The sequence below is a fragment of the Lissotriton vulgaris genome, chromosome 10 (genome assembly GCF_964263255.1).
Source record: "Lissotriton vulgaris chromosome 10, aLisVul1.2, whole genome shotgun sequence".
NCBI lineage: Eukaryota > Metazoa > Chordata > Amphibia > Caudata > Salamandridae > Lissotriton > Lissotriton vulgaris.
This window is the reverse complement of record NC_141698.1, coordinates 181,395,964-181,416,411: the sequence shown is the minus strand read 5'-3', so window position 1 is coordinate 181,416,411 and position 20,448 is coordinate 181,395,964. Positions and strand designations below refer to the sequence as shown.

General features: G+C 45.3%; 1 protein-coding gene across 3 annotated transcripts in view; it reads left to right on the top strand.

Annotated features, from left to right (window-relative positions):
* RAI1 (retinoic acid induced 1) overlaps window positions 1-20,448 on the top strand; it is a 633,938-nt gene that overhangs the window by 343,059 nt on the left and 270,431 nt on the right. Inside the window, exon 3 of one of the 3 annotated variants that reach the window (XM_086940846.1) lies at window positions 6,700-6,816. The exons of the other annotated variants lie outside the window; for them this stretch is intronic. The gene's annotated coding sequence lies outside the window, so the exon portion shown is untranslated. The remainder of the gene's footprint in view (window positions 1-6,699; window positions 6,817-20,448) is intronic. 3 annotated transcript variants of the gene reach the window in all.

Genomic DNA, 20,448 nt, shown 5'->3' with positions numbered 1-20,448 from the left:
TAAAAAGGTATTCATGACTTAGGGAGTCAAAGGCTTTCTGGAAATCAAGGGCTAAGATAGCTAGTGGATTCCCCCTGTCTTTCGCTAACCACAAGGTGTCTCTCACGATGGCCAAGCTGTCCCAGATTTTCCTTCCTGGGACCGCACATGTTTGGTCTGGGTGCACGATGGAGGCCAGCACCTTTCTGCATCTTCCTGCCAGGACTTTACTTAGGATCTTACTGTCCACATTCAAGAGGGTGATTGGCCTCCAATTGTTGATGTCCAGCTTGTCCCCCTTTTTCTCCAGCAGTTTGATGCCCTGTGGAAAGGAGGGGGGTAAAACATTTTTTTCCAAGCATTCTTTCAACAGACTCCAAAAATCCTTTGCAATAAGCCCCCAGAAAGCTTTGTAAAACTCCCATGGAAGGCCGTCTTGCCCAGGGGCTGATCCTTTTGGGGCTTCCTGAATGATTTGGAAGAGTTCTTCTCCTGAAATGGGGGTGGTTAGAAAATGTTGTTCCTCTTGGGATAAAGAGCTCTGCAAAGACCCTAGAAAATCTTCACATGCACTTATATCTGATGGCTCTTTTTTGTACAATTGGGAAAAAAAGGCTGTTGTTATTTTCCCTACTTTCTCTGTGCCCTTTTGTGTTTGTCCATTTGTGTCTTTCAGTTCATTCATTACCTTTTGCACTTGCTGTGCCTTTTTGAAAAAGAACCTTGAGCACTTTTCATCTTCCTCAAAGATCTTGACCCTGGAGTTAAAAATGTGTTCTTTCCCTCGTTGTTTCAGCCATTCTTTCAGTTCTGTTTTTGTTTTTTCTCTTTCCTCCCCTACTTCCATTCCACCCCTTTCCAGGTTTTCTAGTGTGATCATTCTTTGTTGTATTTCATCAAATTTTTGAAACTTTTCCTTGCTTTTGATCATGCTCTGTTTTCTGAAAAAAAGTTTTGTTTGTTTTTTTACCTCTTCCCACCATTCTGCTAAGGATGGGAAACTTTCCTTTCTGGTTTTTAAGTTGTTGTACATATCACTGTAATTTTTACATATATTTTCCTCTTGTAATAACAAGGTGTTCATTTTCCACACACCCCTCCCCATTTGACACATGTTTGAGATTTCAACGGTTGCTTTCAAGATTTGGTGGTCTGACATACCACTCTCGTTTGTTTCATAATTCCTTGCTTTTATATTTTTAGAGGTGAAAATGAAATCAATTCTTGATTTGACTTTGCCACTTTCTGCTTCCCATGTGAACCTTTGTTTTGACCCTGATGTTGCCCCTGTATCTGACAGTTGCAGATCTTTACACATGTTTTTGAGACATTTTGCAGACTTATCAATTTCGTAACAATTTTTCTTGCCACATCTGTCTGTGGGGTTTATGATGCAGTTGAAATCCCCTGTTAACACCATTGGGGTTGCACCTGCAATAAAAAGTGGGAGCATTTCAAACAGGGACATTCTTTCATTCTTGTCGGTTGGTGCGTAAATATTACAGACCTTAAAGGTGGTGTTTCTGTATTGTATGGTGACCATCATAGCCCTGCCTGGCTGTATAATTTTAGTATCAAGGATTGACATTTCTTTGTTTTTTATGAGAATGCCTATTCCAGCATTCTTGTTTCCACCCCCAGACCATTTGGAGGGGCCTTCTTCCCAATATTTGGATATGTGACTGTAGTCCGTGGAGTGGGGAATTGCACATTCCTGTAAACATATAATGTCCCCTTTTTGTACTTTGCAGAGCTCAAACACTGACGCTCTTTTCACTTGTGAGCCCATTCCTCGGGCATTCCATGATATGATGTTAAACATTATATTTGCAATGGTGATTACTTTGCACGATATACGATACATGTTAAACCTGAACATTTTCAAAGCTCAATGGCGACCAGATGCTGTCACATATTTGCTGATTGCTTTCACTATTTTGTGTCCCTTGCCCGCCAATTTCTTCTGCTCCCCCCAAGTATGGGGACTGTAGAAAAAGGTCTTTGTGGGGGGTTACTCCTACCTCTTGTGAGAATAAGCTATATCCTAGGTCTTCTGAGTCTGAGAGGTCCCCTAGTACACTATACCTGGACCCTGAGCAGTTCTCTCTTGGTAGAGTTTTCTTCCTATTTTCTTTCTGTTCTGTTGCGGCCGGACCACTTGGGTCCGCCGTTTGTTTTTTAATTTTGATTTTATTTCTTTTTTTAACCATCTGCATTTGGCCCTCAGTGGTTTTTGTTTCCTCTTCTGAGGAGGTCTGTTCTTCTCTTTCCCTTTTTTCCTGTGCCCTGTCCTTGGCTTCTTTGATGATGTTATATATATCTGTAGGGATAAGAGTACAATCTGAATCTATTTCCCTGTCTTCCACTTGTGAGTCTATGTCTGACATCCCTTTAACTTTCTTTTCACTTTCCACTATTTCTGTCACTTGAGTCTCCTCTACTACCTGTGTACTTTCCTTGGTTTGTTCCTGTTCTGCCTGTGGGGTAGGGGTAGGTTCAACCTGTATTACTTGTTTTTTTATGTTGGGTGTTTCCCCGGTGCCTCCATCACTAACTGTCTTAAAGATTAATGGTGCCAGTACTGCGGCATAAGGTTTACTATCCCCTGGCTGATGTTTGGCAGCTGCAGATGCCGCATATGAGAATCTTTGCTTTGGGCATGCTCTATAAAGGTGCTCTTTGGATCCACATAGGTTACATGATTTGGGGGCATTACATTCGGTGTGTTTGTGGCCTATGTCCCCACAGAACTTGCAACTCTCATTTTTGCATTCTTCTTTAAGGTGGCCAAAACTTAAACAGTTCCTACAATATTGTGGTTGGCTTGGGTAGTTTAAATAGCCTCTGTTTGGGCCCAATGCAAAGGTTTGTGGGAGGTGGGTCACTCCCCCAGCGGGGTTTGGTTTAAGGATCACAAAAAACTTCCTCTTGCCATTCCAGATTCCAAACCTATTTCTCTGTAATATACCTCCCCTCACCTTTGCGCAAAACCGGTTTAAAAAACATTCAATCTCCCATGTAGACACATGAGCATTATACATATGGACAATTACTGGCACCTCCTTTGCTGCTGCCATAGCAGTAATTTTGACCCCCTTGAGGTTCTCATGTGAACACATGAGTGACACTCCCTGTAAAAAAATTTCATATTTCAGCTCTGTAAAAAACGTGATTTCAAAAAAACCTCTATCTTTGTTTTGCTGTACACATTTTAAATCCTTAGCAGTACATTTGAATACTTTTTCAAGTATTTCCTTCACTACATACTCTAGATCCTTAGTACCTCTGTACTCTTCCTCTATTTCGATTTTAATGGCCAGCTCCCCATACTGGAGCGTTTGTTTTGCCATCTTAGCTGTGCACTTTCTCCCTGTGCTTAGGGCAACATTTTGGCTCTGTGATCTTAGGCCCTCTGTGGCCGAGCCCCGTTATTGCCCACACACAAGTTTACACAAAGTTCAAAGTCAGATTCCAAAAGTCTCTCGTTTTCCCAGGGATGCAGTGCCTGTCTGCCACTGCTTTAAGTCAGAAGTGAGCCGAGGTGCCGCCGAGGAGCGCTCTGGGTGGAATGTGGGGCGTGGGCCTGATTAGACGAAGAATCCCGAGTGGGAACCCAGGGAAGGCAGGACCAAGACTCAGGGCAAGGGTCTCTCTGCGCCTCAAAACGGGGATGCACTCGAGTGGAAGTGCGAGCCCCCACTGATGTTTGAGGTGGTATTTGCTGGGGGGATGGAAGGGGCTTCCTGCCCAGTGCTACCAAAGGGAGAGAGTCCTTTCTCTCTCGCGTGGCCACCAGCCACCTTCCGAGTGAAAAACGGGTCCCCGACTCACCTCACTTGATGGTTCACAGCTCCGGCCCTCTAGGGACCAAAAGGGGTACTGCAGGGGGGTTTTAAGATATCCCGGTCGCCTCCTTCACCAGTGCAGGGGGTCCAAAGTGGGCTCGTCTGCTGCCCGCGCGTGTTCCTCTCGGGGGTGGGGGCACCTCACAGGGGGTCAAGGACAAGGGGCGACGCCTCAACTCTGTGGATTCTGGTTGTGGGCTCACGCAGCAGTGGCCCTACCTGGCTCACAGCCCAGGTTTCCTCGACGGGGTCGGCTCCCCCCTCCCTCTCAGCACCGGCAGATGGACATCAGGAAAAGTGAAAAAACGTGCCTCCAAATTCCTCAAGAACGACAGTGGCCTGTGGCAGCCCTGCACCCCGGTACCTATTCCCTTTGGCGCAGCCTTGCTGCTGTACACTTAGAACAGGCCCAGTAACATTATAAAATCTGAGAATATCATAACACTGGATTCTACTCCCAGCCTCTGTAGTTCAACCATTAAATCAGATCTTATTCACCCTTCTGAAATCACTAAAAATATTGAGGAAGGGCAATGCATTCTGGGTTGAATAAATTATGCAGATTAGGTAATAACCCACAGTCTCCAAGAAGTGATTTGCCACAACTCTGGGCTATCTGCCTTTGTGGCATAGGGTGGCAGATGCCGTGTGACATCAACTTAATCTTGTTGAAAATTCCCTCTGGGCTCTTTTTGTTCTAGACGCGACGTTCCAATCCCAGCTGTTTACAGCGGGACTTACGTTGTGGAAGTCCTGGTGAAATATAAAGTTGCAAATAAGCAAAAGATAATCTGCACTTTTATGCTGCAAAGAGTCCGAAGTATTTATTTTTTAGTGGAGTTTGCATAAAGTGGTACCAAACGTTGCTCTGTTTCAACAGTTATATATATCTGATTAGATGTGACTGTTTCCAGCATAAATCAGATGATATGTAGGACAATTAGTGATCGATCAACTGCACCAATAATCAAGAAGCTCTACACATTTGATATTTTAAAAAAAAAGGTGCAAGGGCTCTTCCATTAAAGTGTTTTAAAAAGACATTTGCCATTCTGGAAAGTGCATGTACCGTCCTCTTTAAATATATGCGGTGTTGCCATCAAGTGATAGTACTGCCTCTTTAAAAGCTGCACTGTCATTCTAAAACGTGCCGCGACTTCCCCTTAAATAAGCAGTCCAGCTAAGAAGTGACGCGCTGTTCTGTTAAAATATGGTCCAATGGTGCTGTCAAGTGATAGCACTGCCCTTCTAAACTGGCACAGTCCAGATGAAAAGTGCACCTGCTAAGCTAATAAAAAAATCGTTCAGCAGAGAAGTGCTAGTAATTTTCCATTTAAAGTGTTACATTCGCATAGACCTATTAAAAGGACACCTGCTCATTGAAAAGTGCTCATTCGCTTTCACTGTCGGGTACACTGAACACCACTTCTGCTGAGATAGACCACCAGATGCCCCCTTATTAGTAATGTGTGAACAATCATTGTAGAAGTGCCGGCACTTAGAGTAAGCTCCCCCCCTAAACATGCCAGCAGTGGCCCTGCTTAGAGGCGCCAGGGGACCACGTGTCAGCACCACACTGTATTGTACCTGCTGCAACAAGTTTGCTCCTGGATGGGCTTCTCACTTTACAAAAAAATCCTTGATTCAGCTTAAAATGAAGGAGTTCATGAACCCGCAGCCAGACAGCACCTGCCAATGTTAAGTAGTGCTTTTGACACCCCCCTAGTCTTACTTGCAAGGTACACATTACCTTTCCTGGAGAATAAAAGGACATAGCCTGGCGCAGACTGCTTCATTTGGGCTAGACAGGCACATAATTTGTGTCAGTGCTAGCAGGGGGTGGATACACCCTATTTTTTCGGTTATCCGAAGGAATAAGGATGAGGGGGTTAAGTGGGGCAGGTCCTGTCTAAGTCCTGGAAGTGAGAAAAACTGGCCCTTATGAGCCTTATATTCATGTCCTTAACATTACAGGCAAAAATGGTATTCAATGTATCTACAATGACTGTGAAAACACATAACTAACTAGTACATGTGAGGTACACAGTTCCTCCTTACATTTCACAGGTTTTGATATCATCCTGCTTTCTGTGTTTACTTTTTAGAAATGTATTTTTGTGGTTTGTTCCAACAGCATTTTACTCTTGAAAAGTGCCTTCTGTGAACTGATTTACCTCTAGGGGTCTTGGTGTGTCAGAGTGTGGGTGGGTGGTAAGGATGAGGCAGGATGGGGAGCTCTGGAGCTGAGGCTGAAGGTGGTGCATGTTCCTGCCAGTGGTTCATGAAACTATTCAGGCTACATCCACTTCCAATCCTTGGCCTCTCTGAAGAGCCCTCATAGCGATGGTTATATATGTACCATGTGTGAATTGTGATCAGTGGCGGCTGCTGCCGTGAAGCAGCAGTGGGGCTGGGAGGCTGAAAGAGGAGATGTGGGGGGAGGGTTTAAAACACACACACACACAAAAGAACACTTATCTGCTGGCGGGCTGGCTATCCACCTCCTCTCCTTCATCCTATCCATCCTCTTCCTGGCTTCTGTGCAAGAAGGAAGCACAAGGCTCACCTAAGCCAATCACAATGCTGCAATGCAGTGTTGGGATTGGTCTGAGTGCCGTGGTTCGGCACTCAGACAGGGATCGGAGTCTGGGCATCTTCTCCACCCAGGCAGCCTGGGGGGAGAACATGCAACGTGCCCATGACTGTTTGGCCGGCCCAAGATGACTGGCCAAACAGTCATGGGCACTCTTCATGGGCACCTAGAGAGTGCCACCACTCCTCCCACTGCGCTGCTCAGCCCCGCAAAACTGCCTCAGCATGGAAAAACACCATGATAATAACCGTGCGTTACCATTTTATTTTTCCTTTTTTACAGTGCTGAAAGGCATGGGGCCACGTTCCTCCGCCTTAGTGGAGGAGCCGCCCCTGATTTTGATTCTGGACGTGCACAGCTGTGGAAGTGTTGGTGGTAAGAGAAATGTAATGCTCACAGGTGAGTGAGCGGGTTGTGTGGGAGGATGTTGAAGGGGCGGTGACACGATGAAGTACGTGTAGAAGAACAGAGTGAAAAGACAGTGATGAAGAGGAAGGGGATCATGTGTGAGATGCAGATGTAGGATTTCAGAGGGATGTCGGAAACAAAAAGGGTGTAAGTGACTTCCAGAGTGAGAGACTGTAAAGTAGTGTGACATGGAAGCATGGGGGTGGCATGGAAGCATGGCGGTGACATGGAAGCATGGCGGTGGCATGGAAGCATGGGGGTGGCTGAGGCAGTCTGATGAACACTACCCCTTCCACAGACCACAGTAATCTTTAATTCAAGGTTTTATTTTCAGAATTGAAACATTTTTTAGTTCCAGTTATTCCTAACAAAGTCATTGTTGTCTGTTATTAATCTGTAACTTCTAACAAGCACTGGCAAAGCCAATGGGTTTGGTTTCCTTAAGGTATATGTTTGTTGCATGTCTGGATGCAATAACAGAGAAGCCCACAAATAATTATACTTGTCGGTGGCGTGCCATATCAAGCACATGTTTTCTGTTTACATGTTTTCTGTTTACATGTTTTCTGTTTACATGTTTTAAGCCATGGCCTGGATTACATAGATGCTATCTTTTGAAAAGGATTCCCAGTTAAGCTTCTTTGGCACCGCCCCTTCGAGGCCTCCGCCCACCTTTCATCCCACTTAAAGAATTGATAAGGAGAAAAAGGGAGACAGAAGGAAGAAGTAAAGCATGGAAAAACATTACCAAGGTGAATAACCGACATGGATGCAAAAGAACCAGCAAAATGGAGATACAGCGACAGAAGGTGTAGGGTGGTGGAAAAAAAGAGGAGAAAATCAACATTAAGAACCCTTGGTATTGAGCAACTCTGCCATCAGGCGGAAACGCGTAGAATCCCTGCAATTGTGTCATTTATTTATTTATGACAAATTAGGCACTTCTAAGTTTCTGAGTATTTGCTCCTGCCTTTCACTCACTGCTTGGGTCCTTGGGCACTAATTTACCTGGCAAATGTGACTTGGAGTCGGGAATACTAAGCAAGAACAAGCACACAGCCCGATTGAGAAAGTGGCACAGCTACACCCTGAAATGGGCACCGCCCACAGCCTTACAAACAGGGATATCAGGTGCAAAAGGCAATCCTTTATTTGCACTGGGCTGAACAAAGCATGGGATCCGCTCCTGTGAGGGCAGGTACTGTGTCAGAGCAAGTCAGGGCAGGACCTTCCTAGCAGCAGGCTTCTGCTGGCAGGACATCCAAGGGGAGCGAGGGCGCGTGGGAGGAGAGTTCTTAGAAGACAGCTTTCATCCTCTGTTTGTTTTACAGGAGCAGGACCAGGGCTTGATGTGGCCGATGGCTGCAACAGGTGGGCATTGTTGTCCTAAGTACTTATTTTTCAATATTGGACTTTAACCCAGGTACAGAAGGAAAGGGGAGAACATTGAAAGAGGTAGGAAAAAAAGCAAAGACAAAGGGACGAAAGACGCAGGGATGAAAACATATTTCAAAATGTGCTGGAGAGGCGGGATATGTGGGGTGTTGCAAGAGTGAGGTAAAATCAAGACTAGACCGCTTTGGTATTAGGTAAGCCTGGCATTTGGGAGCATCTGTAAAAAGCTCCTAAGAAAAACTTGTATTTATTTAATTTAAGTTTTATATAGCGCCGGCTAGACCCGGAGGTATCCGAGCGCTTTACTTGAGAAAGAAACATTGTTTCAGAACATGGTTGCAAAGTTACATCAGTTACTGGAGCGTAGTTAAAGGAACTACATGAGTACAAAAGTATAGCATAAACATGAGGAGAAAAAATAGGCAAGGGGAGAGAAGATTAGGGGAGAGATGGAAGGAATAATGGTGGTAGATGGAGAATAATGGAGGGAAGAGGAGGGGGAGGGTGTAGGAGGCACAATGGGGTGACGAGGAAAAAGAGTGTCCGACGTCCGGCTGGGTAGGTGAACGCCAAGGGATGAACCAGAGACAAACTCCTCTATAGCTGCGTGGGACAGCTCCACAGGTCATCAGCCAAAGGTTGCTCGGGCACCGCAGTACATGGCCCACTCATCATGCTTTTTAATAAATCGAGTACTGACCCTTGCCTTCAACCCCCACGATCTTCTTGGAAGAAATACCCCTGATCTAGAAAGCTATGTTTCACCCTCCTCCCTCTGTCCCAGCACAGAGGACACATTGGCGAAGGCACCCACATGCCTCCTGCAGTTGCTTTGTAGCCATGAGTTGTGTTGGTACCCAAATTACACACTGTGTGATCTGTGGCAATTTTTAATTCTCTTTTTGTCATGACTGCTACATTTTTAATGATGCTGCTTTCTAATGTGGGACGGGTATGCTCAGACGTGAGTCCCGTGCTCTCCAGGCCACTGGAATCAAGCTATCCTAGCTGATGAAGGCTGATAGCCAGAAACCTCTCCTAGGATGCTTGATTCCGGTCCAGGGAAGACATAGCTTGGCAGTTCGGTCTGGACTGTTCCCATGAGGCACAGGGTCAAGACTGATTTGCATATGACCATGTCTGAACTGGGGTGGTGTGGTGAGCAAAATAACGATGGATTAAACCCAGATCTGTGACTGGGGGTGCATGTTTGCCATTGTGCAACATTCCGCCCATCAGTTGTTGTTTTTGCATTCTAAAGTATCAGAAGCATTTTCGCCCCTGTGTTGGACTGCCCAGTAGGGCAAGCCAGCGCCGCCAGATGGACCAGTCTGACAGGTCGGCGTGTAGGCCAGTTTTGTTTCTGTGTTTGGGCTGGTTCTGTGGTGCGGTGGCCCGGTGTTGGGCTAGTGGTATGAACATCTTGAAATAAACCCTGAGCAGCAATAGCAAACAACACTGCGCAGGCGGCGCTTGCTGTTATCGCATTACATGCAGCCACGGTGGACAAATCGCACTTTGTGGGTGGAAGAGCAGGGATGTGTCAATGTTTTTATCTTTTTGATAGGGAAGGAACATTGTGAATTTCATTGCTGCATTTCTCAAACATTACCACACACATTGCCTGTAGCAAGCAGGATACATGGTGTTCCCCATCCCTCAGAGACCAACAAGACAGCATGTCTTAAAAAGTCGAGAGTTTCCAGGCTTACAAATATTGGGCACTTCAAAAGTGGCAGCCCCCTTTATTCTGGTGCCTTGCCCGATTTTCTATCCCAGTGTGACCCAGGTCATCCCTGGGACGTGTTTTTCAGAGTACTGCGGTACTGGGCATATGTACATTTTGCTGTGCATTTGAAGGAAATCGCCAAAACATAGATGTTTTTTGTTTGTTTTTATGAATAAAATCCTCTGACACACCAGGTTCTTTTGTTTAATGGCCCAGTGCATGCGCTTATTTTAAAAAGTGCACTAAGCTACCTACGTTCGACCCCCTTTTACACTGGAAATACATAATCATTGCATTAAATAATGCACCATATCATACTGTTTTATAACCTACTGACAAAAGCACCCCAAGCACATATAGGTAAATTGTCCATCATCTCCTTCCACTGGCCTCAGGCACCCACTGTACTGTAGCATATGGGCAGACAGTGAAAACCCCTGTCCCTTGGATCTTTGGTTTTCTCAGAAGGTGTCTTTGGTTCTCACACAGGCCTCCATCTCCTACTCAGACGGACTCCCTCCCTAGAAGCAAAGATATTTTAAGGCAAAGTGAGCAATTGCCCAGGGCTCCTACTTTCAAATGGACCCCACGGGAATGTGAAATGTCTCTCTATTTGACTGTCTGTCTATTTTACTCTCTATATAATCCCCTCTAGCACTCTGCCCCTTGTAATTTTTAGGATGCTTTTGGCCTCAGGCAAGACATACTTCAGCTGCTTTACCTGGTCCCTTTATTGTTTAACACATAATTTAGTATTGTTTGGCTTCACGAGGGCACGAGTTAACAAGAAATGGGTAATAACACACAAATCTGTCCCTTAAGGGCCCCCCAAAAAATATCTTGCCCTGGGCCCCCAAAATCCTTAAGATGACACTGGCTAGAAAATAGACAATACGCGGTACCAAGTACTATATACAACAAGTTATATGTTTGTTAATTTAAAAAGAAAATCGATGGTTGGAGAGGTTGCTGTGGGGCAAACGACAACACCTGTAAATAAAACACCTGCCCCCACATGCTTGATAGTCATTGACTAGCTCAGCATTGTACCCCACACAGTCTGAGGTCGAGACTCCCAATCCTAACTGAGCTCTTCATCTTTCCAGGGTCGATATAATGCGTGCCACTCAGCAGGTTAACAATAACAGTACAATTATTGAAGCGCTTTGAGACAGGTGGTTTAGCGCTTTTTATTAACATGCCAGTCATTATTAATATTATATGCCCCCCACCCCCTTTTTCCACTCTATTTGCTCCAAGCAGCCCTTCCCCCATGCCCTCTAGGGCCCTCTGCACTATCAGACCATATCACTCACACGGTCCCACGGAGTGTCACACGATATCAGCCCTGTTCACGCGGCGCCCCTTTGGAGAGCTGATACCACCTTTGAGGGTGGGAGGGCACTGCCGTTCATGGAGTGTCGGTTGCAAACTCCCCCAGGCCTGACATTAGCCGCAGCCTTGGAAGCTTTTATTTTGGGTAGTGGTTGGTGGACTCAAGTCAGTCTGGCAAAAAGACTCCGCCCCTTGAAGCCCTCACATCCTCTCACGGGGCAAAATCTATCTGAGAGTCGTCAGGCCTGCCCTGTTTGTTGACATGCAGCTGTCATCCTGTCATAATTCTTACTTCCACACAGACCTAAGGCCTTTACTAGGCCTCTGTCCCCCACATAGGCCGCAGTTCCACCCAGCGGGTAATTTAAAAAACACATCTCTCTTTCCACCAGACCTTTCTCTTCCACATATAATTCTGTCCCCCCTATAGGTTATTCTGCCCCCCATATAGGCCTCAGACTCTTATCTTCATCAAAGTGTCTTTCTCTAGCCCGGTTCCTATCGCAAACATGTTCTCTTTGTCCCACTGTGGACACCGTAGTTTGCTGACGCCTTTGCCCTTCACGGTGGCCAGGTGCACGCGGAGGCCTGGTACACCAGGCCCTTCCAAGGGAACCGAGCCACCTGGATTTCTCAAGGTCAGGTCACGGCTGGCCAACCAGTCCTTTCTTTGTTTTTAGAACGCGTCTTGTGTGGCTCAGATCCCTGCTCAGGCTTCCTATTCAATTCACCTGCATGACAACCAGCAAAGGCTTTGTTTACTTGGCAGAGTGTGGAACAGATGTGAAGGCGGCAGCAGCAGGGAGGGGTGGAAACTGTTGTCGTCACATCCCCTAGCCTTCCACACAACACAGTAGGTTCAACTACACCATCAGACTACAAAAAAAGAGATGCTGCGAACTTCCATCACATTGTAATTAAAGAATAGACCAGATGATATGACAAGAACAATCTATTCCATCACAGAAATATATGTATGAAATTAGAACACGCATCTTCATGGTGGTTTATTGGCTTAGAGCTGCGAGATCATTCACAGCATGCAGCACTATATGAAAAATAAACCAAGGTGAAGAAATGTTGACCTCTGACACCTTGTTCAACAAAGACGACTTGAAATCAAAATGCATGCTTGTAAATGTGGGTATATGTGTCCATAGTGAGCCCTCTGCGGGGATTTGTGTGTAGATGCAGATCACAGATTGGAATGCTAGCAGGGGCATCTCAGCCTCTCATTCTACACCAACATTTGCATGTCCCATTAATTACCAACCCTTTTTTACTGGCCTTTTTCATGTATTAAGTTTCAATAAGTTTGACTTGATAACATTTAACATGGACGCAGACCTTATTGCACCTAGTAATTACTGTGTTCTATAATTAAAGCCACTGGATTTATGCGATTGTCTGTTCACACAAAAACGGCTTCCACTCAGCGATTTTCGCATAATTTTGCCGCAGATGTCACATAATCCATTGTCGGGCGCATAATCTGCAGATTTTAACAAAACAAAATGTTGTTTGTAGCCTAAACGATTCAAAAGTTACTAAAAACGCAGCGACACGTGTTGCCCCACAGTGGAAGGCCCTTTGCAAAGGTTGATTCATCACCTCTCTGTAGCTTTTTGATAAATGTATTTGTTAAACTTGTACTAATGACGTGGAACTAATACCAGACAATGTTAATAAGTAAGCTATCTCAACATGTGCTGCATAATGTTGCATAATTTTCCTTTTCTTGCTGCATAATTTACTTAACCCTGCCACATAATTTGGCCCTCCCCTACATTTTCAATGCAAGTTAAAGTTTCTGTGGGGTCGACTACAGCACTTCGGGAGAAACCATCTTAAAAGTTCTGAAAAGCATCACAAAAGCTGTATTTAAAAAAACTAAAACAAATGAACTCACCCTAAACGTAGTATGTTCCCATGTGGCGTGATCGTGTGTTGGTGAACACTTCGCATAACCTTTGCACTATCCTATGGTGTGCTATCGTAAAGTATGTTTTTGCTGATACATTTTAATCCTTTTGCTCTTGTTTTACGAGTTTTAGTCTGGACACCTTAGTAAGCTTTACTCCCATCCAAACCTTTGTTTTAAGTAAATGAATAATTAGAGTTTAGCTAGCAAAGAGTTTTCCAGTAAGACCAGCAGCCTTTCTATGTTTGTTTAGTAAAGAGCATGCAGTATTTGATTTTTCGTGAATAAATATGGATTCTTTTACGGGCCACATGCTCTGTACATGTTTTGTTAACTCCTGTGAATGTGATGTTTTACATGAACTGTACTGTTTTGTGAATTCACACTCGTTTGTATAAATGTATATTCTTTGGTGGAATTGTATATTGGTTCATGGCTTTCTGCAGTCACTAGGCAAGTAATGTTGTTGAAATACCAACTATCAAGTTGCCTCTGCACCTATGCATGTGACATACATATATGTGTGTGTGTATAATGTATTATTTATACGCATACTTATATATGTATATATGTTTGTGTATATCTATAAATGTGTGTGTGTGTGTGTACATATATCTATACTACTATAATAAAGCAGAAACTTTCAGGCTTTGAGGCGGGTAAACTCGGGAACCACTGCGCCAATCTACACACCCGATACACCGTTGAAATCGTCAGGGTGTGTAGATGGTTATAGGCTACATAAATTAAAAAAATAAACGTTATTTAAAATTTTAGATTAAAAAAAAAAGTAGTCCCTCAAAAGTAGCGCCGGCCGCGACTTGCGTGGTCACGTTAGGAGCACGGGGAGTAGCGGCGGACATGGCGTGGGGGAGGAGCGGTGACGTCCGGAGCAGAGGACCGGCGGTGGAGGAGGAGCGGCAGACATGGCGCAGGGGAGGAGCGGTGGTGCGAGCGGACAGGCGGGAGCAGCGCCGGCGGAGGAAAGGGCACTCATGTAGGGGCAGGCGGGGGACGGGACATGCCTGGCCGGGCGGGGGACGGGACGGGCCGGGCGGGGGACGGGACAGGAAAGTAAATTACAGGAGGAAAAAGTGACATCTGCAAGTTACAAAAGCGGGGCGGGAGGGGGCCCTGAAGCCTAATTGCTCCCGGACAACGTCGGGACGGGCTGCTAGTATATATATATATATATATGTTGTAATCAAAGTCTTTTTCTCAAAGTGCTGAGGCTTTCTCCATCACTTTTAAAACACACAAGGTTTGTGTAACTTGCATGTTCATTTCATGTCAAGTATGGGGAAATTTGATTCAAACAGTTTCGCTTTTAATGTTTACAAAGAAGCCCGTGACAAAATAGTGCTCAAAAGGGGATCTCAAGAATGATTTTAAACCATAACCTTCTTGATAAATATTTACCAACCATTACTTTGTAAGTACATGTATATCCTAAGAGACTGTTCGAAACTTGAAATACTTTAATCAAAGATTTCAAAAGTTAGAGCCAAAAACTGAATGTTGCACTGCTGCATACTTCGTATCTTTATATAGAGCAAGTAAATAATATGTGACCGCGCAAAGAGGCCCTCATTATCATGGTTGAAATCCATAATGTATGGGCATAATTGTATTTTCCACAGGTTACGTGGAATAAATAACTCATGGCCACACAGGTTTAGAAACCATTGCTATTTGTGCAAGAACTATTGGAAACTTGTGATATATAGTGATTTAGAATAAAAAAAATGCCCTGTCCCATGCCCTGTGCCCAGTTCCCATGGCCGCAGTGCTATCTGGACATGGCAGTACCGATTATGCATGGCTTGGGTGCATGCACTGATCCGAGAACACTTCTATGGTATGTCACAGTATAGAACATGTTTTCAAGGTCCGAGCCGAGTCGTCCGGCTATTACAAAGGTAAAGAATCTCTAGAGGGAACAGTATCAATTACTACAATTGGTGTTGTGTTTGGGGCATTTGGATAGCGTTTTACCTATCATTTGTTTGGCCTCGTAGCACTTTCAGAATCTGCGTACACCTCAAGCTTCTGGTGCTCCATCTGCCTGGAGTCAAAGAGGTCTGGTGGAGCTATGTTTGGTTGCAAGTCATATTGTTGAGAGGTTACATGTATTGGTTGATACTGGGGAGGTTACATTGACCAGTGGATTGTTTGATAATAGTGAGCAATGAGATCCTGTTATGGATCTATTATGTTTGATGATGAACGTCATGTAGCTGAAAGGGCATTGGTGTTTGTTTTGCTCTTCTGGGTTATGCGGTTGTCCATTGCTCAGTTTCAGGTGTCTGACAGGATTTGATGTATCTTTAAAATCTTTTTCTAAGAAATTCTCAAAATTAGGCAGATATGCGATATTTGAACCAACAGGCATCCTGGAATACTGTTTTGATTTTTGCTTGCTCTCGCATATCCTCACATCCCTCTTGTTTTTTGCTGAAGCCTACCAGATAGCGTAGCCGGCTGATAGCGAAAGACATTGTAAGCTTACCAAGAAAGTGAAGGGGCTGAGACCCCGCCCATTGCTTACATTGGTTGGCTTTCCTGTCACTTCCATTTGTCTGCTTGCTATCCGTGCCCCAGCTTGTCAGTCTTGTGTGTGTCCCTCCCATAGGGATGTGTGCCTACAAAATTAATTGGCCAGCCACGTCGTAGGTTTTTTTGTAGCCATGGTCCAAAGCATCAGGGATGCTATTCAGCATTTCTAAAAAGCATAGCCAAAGTCAGTAGGTCTCAAAGGTGATACCCATTGGCTTTTGCCAATTATTGTGTGTACCACTCTACTCTGATGGAGACTGCTGCTGAAAGCCTACAGAGGCCTCTCCCTCACACAGAGGCCTCCATTTTCCACACAGCCCAGATCTCTGGCTTTGCGCAGTTCTGTCACCATCATCTGTTGCTGCCAAATCACTGCCTGGAACACAGACAAGTCATACATAATTTCCAGGGGAGGCAGAGTGGCTGCCCGCGAGCAGGTGGCGAGAAGGGTGGGCGGCGTTAGAAAGAAAAGATTGAAAACTGTTGCAGGCATCTGGCTGCCCCTGCTGCAGGATACATCTCAGCCTTGCACAGCAGCTTAGAGTATGACATCCAGGATACAGGGCTCTGGACCACGATGACGTCATAGGAAGTGACACTGCACAAAGTTTGATTGGATAACATTCCAGGAAGAGGCAGGCATCTGATGCGGTGACATCCCTTCAGGGGCGTAGCTTGGTCAGTAAGGCGGGGGGTGGAGTTAGCTTCAGATTTCCCAACAATCATGCTGGTATAGTTTGTAAAAAAAATTTATTAAATAAGAAGCGGGACATTAGGGAGCAGTGGAAATGGGGAGAAGGACGGATTTGCTAGGGGCACTTAAAACATAATATTTTTTAAGCTATTCCTCATTTTTAAGACCTTTAAAACAGAGACGAGAGAGAGTGTGTGCGCGCGTTCCTGTGTGTGTGTGTGTGTGTGTGTTTCTATTTGTGAGAGTGGACATGTAAAAATTCCAGGTGAAGTCCTACACACTTCACCATATCCGCCAGAAAGCACTTGTACCCAACTATTTACTCCAGAATACATTTTTTAGAGGCGGTGTAACACCCCCCTCCAAGCTACTCCCCTGCATCCCTTGCCTTATAACACAATTCTCCAAAATTGTGTGTAGCAACACAGTCAGCAGAAAAAGAAATGTATGCTTCTTAAAACAGATGGCACAATGACATCTTCGAACCTCACCAAGGGTAGCTAGCCTCATAAACACATAGGTTCACTAATGTCATGACTGCTTTATGCCTCTTCCAACTCGCCCCAGCAATGAACATCCTCCCCGTAAAAACCTGAGCAGAAGAGGACGAGTTCTCTCGCCTGAGCAGCCCCTTAAACTTCCGCTTTCTCATCTTTGCTCTGTGGAAGAGAGTAGGAGAAGCATGAAACAGACAGACAGACACGCGCACCTCTCCAATATGTCTGAGGGGCTACATACCTTCTTTCTCGCCATGCGGCAGTGGAATGAGGAATAACGCAATAGCGACACCGTTCTTGCCGTGGAAATGGCCTGCTGCTCTCTATCTCTGGTGACTTCATAGCATTCCACAGCCCAAGTGGCGGAGCGGGACACGAGTAACCCAGGGAGAAGCACTATGATACACTTGCGTAGTTTGCGCTACTTCGCACTACGCGAATTGCGCGTAGCACAGTGCAAACATGCGTAGCGTAGTGCAGCGGTCATTTTTTGCTTGCTCGCGGTCCTCAACGGCAAGTTGGCGACCGAGAGCGAGCAAAATGACATCCCGGCGAGACTTTTTCCTCATTCGCGATCAACATCAAGTTGCCGATCGCGAGCGTGGAAAATAAACCTTCCAGCGAGATTCTTAACTCGGGGAGGTCAGGTTTCTCATTGCGAGTGGTCGCATATGCTCGCGACCGCTCGTGATGAGAAACTACCAGTCCGCGTTGAGAAAGCTGCTGCTTGAGTAGAAATCTACTTGAGCTGCAGAAAATGACCGCTTGCACTGTGCAAGATGCGGTTTGCACTGATTGCACAGTGTGGACAAGCATCTGGCACTGTTCGCGTAGCTAAACATAGCTTGCATAGTGCGAAGTTCACTTCGCGTAGCTACGCGTAGTGCTACTACGCGAACTACGCCCAGAATTAGACCCGAGCCTTGGAACTCTCACTCGACATAACCCTGGCCCAGACACAGAGCCGCCATTTCCTGCATTGGAACGAATACAAGGCAGATAAATGGAAGATGGGGAATAACCCCTCCCACCAGAGCACGCAGCTTTCTGTCTCTGGTAAGCCAAAGCCCAAGCTGGCGGGCAGCCATGACACTGAGTGACACCTGCCGAACGCGAGTGAGCTAAGAGCCAGGGATTCAGTGTGAAGCGATGTTCCACAGAGCTCCTTGGAATTAAATGCTGTGCGTGCCGAGGCGAAGGACATGTTGGCGCAGTGAGGCCTCGTGACCATGTGATGAGCGCCTCAGAACAATTCTCATCGGTTATGGAGAAGTGTGGGCTACTCTCCGGCAGCCTGCTGCCTCTGAAAGCCGCGTGCGCCGCGGGCTCCAAGCACAGACCTGCTGCATTAGCATGATGACTTTTTAATTTTCAAGGCAGCCTTGGAAAAATCCAAGGCTGCCTTAGTGACGCATATAAACAGAAGGCATCACTTCCTACAGGCCCCATAAACGTGTAACACCATCAGGCTCGCCTTTTTAGCCAATGGTGTCTAGCATTTTGGGACTTGGCGTTGCCTTGGAAGCTATGGGCATTCAGTTCCCAACATGGAACGTGGTGGTGGCTAAAAAGGAAAGAGTGGCTGAGGGTGAACCCCATGAGACATAGGCACTTAGCAGCTATGCTTAAGAGCTACTAAAGAATGGGTGTGTGGAGTCACACCCAGGATTTCACAAGAGAAGCAGTAAGGGAGCATTATGCCCCTTGTTTTCCAAGGTCTGCCCCATTTTAGCAAAATGTATTTATAGACTTGTAAATGAAAGTTAACCCTCCGTATTCGTTGATAATGAAGCACCTTACATAGCTGTACCACTAGATGGCGCCAGATGCCATTTTACCGTGGACTGCATGCATTTTAATACTTAGAACCAGTTGCTTATTGCACCTCGCAAGAATGGAAGAGGTTTCAATAGGGCACCGCAGGTACTTCTCATGCAGTTTTCACCAAACCTTTTCAAAACCTTCTGACAATCTAGTGTCCATCCTCCAGACACAGAAATCATTTTGCATTGTGGCCGTGGATACAAGATGTTTGAGTCTCAACAAACCTGAGTCGCCTTTCCTTCTTTGATTGCGATACAATAAATGCGGTTACAAGGTGGCTTCCTGTCAGTGGCACGATGCTCTCCTGCTGGGGTTTAATTTAACGACCCGTGGCAGCCTCAGAGTCAGAGCTGTGGACTTGATGTCCTTCAATTGATCATCTCAAACTAAAACACTAGAAAACGAGACTTTTAAAAGAAACCGTAGAACTAGATCAGCCTGTCCTTGGCAACGCAGAGTCATCTGGTAACCTTGCCAACAGGTCTTCGTTCCTGGAGACTAAGATACTTCTTCTGGTATTTAGGAGCTGATCTGGAACATTTGGCTGCATGTTTGAGCTTATGCAAACCTCAGCTGATTCATCATCTATCATTTTCCCACATATAATCATTTTTTTGTAGATTATAGATATATTTATCAGTGAGTTTTCATATGCCATTGAAAAAGATGTGCGCTGTGAAACTGAGGAGAGAAGAAGCTGCAGAAGACAGCCTAGAGAAGAGGATCTTTGTGGGACTGGGGAAGAGGGGAATCACTAACGGACAATGGCAACACTCAACGAGGCCACACTGGTGAAGTTCCCTCATGTCACCATCACCACAATGTTGTTCTTTCCTTTCACTATCTCTGTTCCTACCTTCTCGACATCAGTGGTATCAGGCAACCTTCCAGACACTGTCCCACTATTGCTACTCTTCCTCTCACATTTACTCCATGCTTCATCTCCTTCAGGACCAGGGTACAAATAGTCACTCAATGAAGGTGACATAACCCAACCATACACAGCTTGCCAGGCTGCAGCAGGAAGCTATGATACAGCAAGTCATTCTCAATGTCGGCTACTTAAGAACTAAAGTCTTTTTTTGATGTTCATAAAACAAGCGTCCTGTCCCATTAGCAGTGTCTGCAGCTAAGTACTTTCCTGTCACCTTTCATTTTCTGGTCGTAGTTGCACATTAAGCAATTGTTGCAAGTCTTTCTTCAGTGTCCATGAAATAGGCTTTTAGTCCTTTTTTAATGTCTGTGCCAAGAACATCAAAGAATCTCGCTCTTGTTTCTGATGATATAGCTCCCTGGTTTACTAATGAGCTTAGCCTAAAGTGTGCCTGGGAAAGGCAAACCTGGGATCCAAATTTCGTTGGACATTGGAGGCTCAGGTGCCTCTAATTCAAAGATTCCCTCCGCTCTCTGCTATGTCACGCGCCCTACTGATAGCGCCTACCCACTGCCTACTTTTTAAAGTTGTGATGACCATTTCAGAATATAAAAATGCCATCTGAAGGTTGTATAGAAATATATTGGTTAGACGTGTGGTTAGGAAGTTTACAGTGAAGTGGTATTTTTTTTAATATTAAACAAGGTGTCAAAACAAGATTGCCACCTGTAGTTCTAGGCAAAAATATTACAATAGTTTTTTCAGTTAAACAATAGCATCATTACAACCCATAGACAA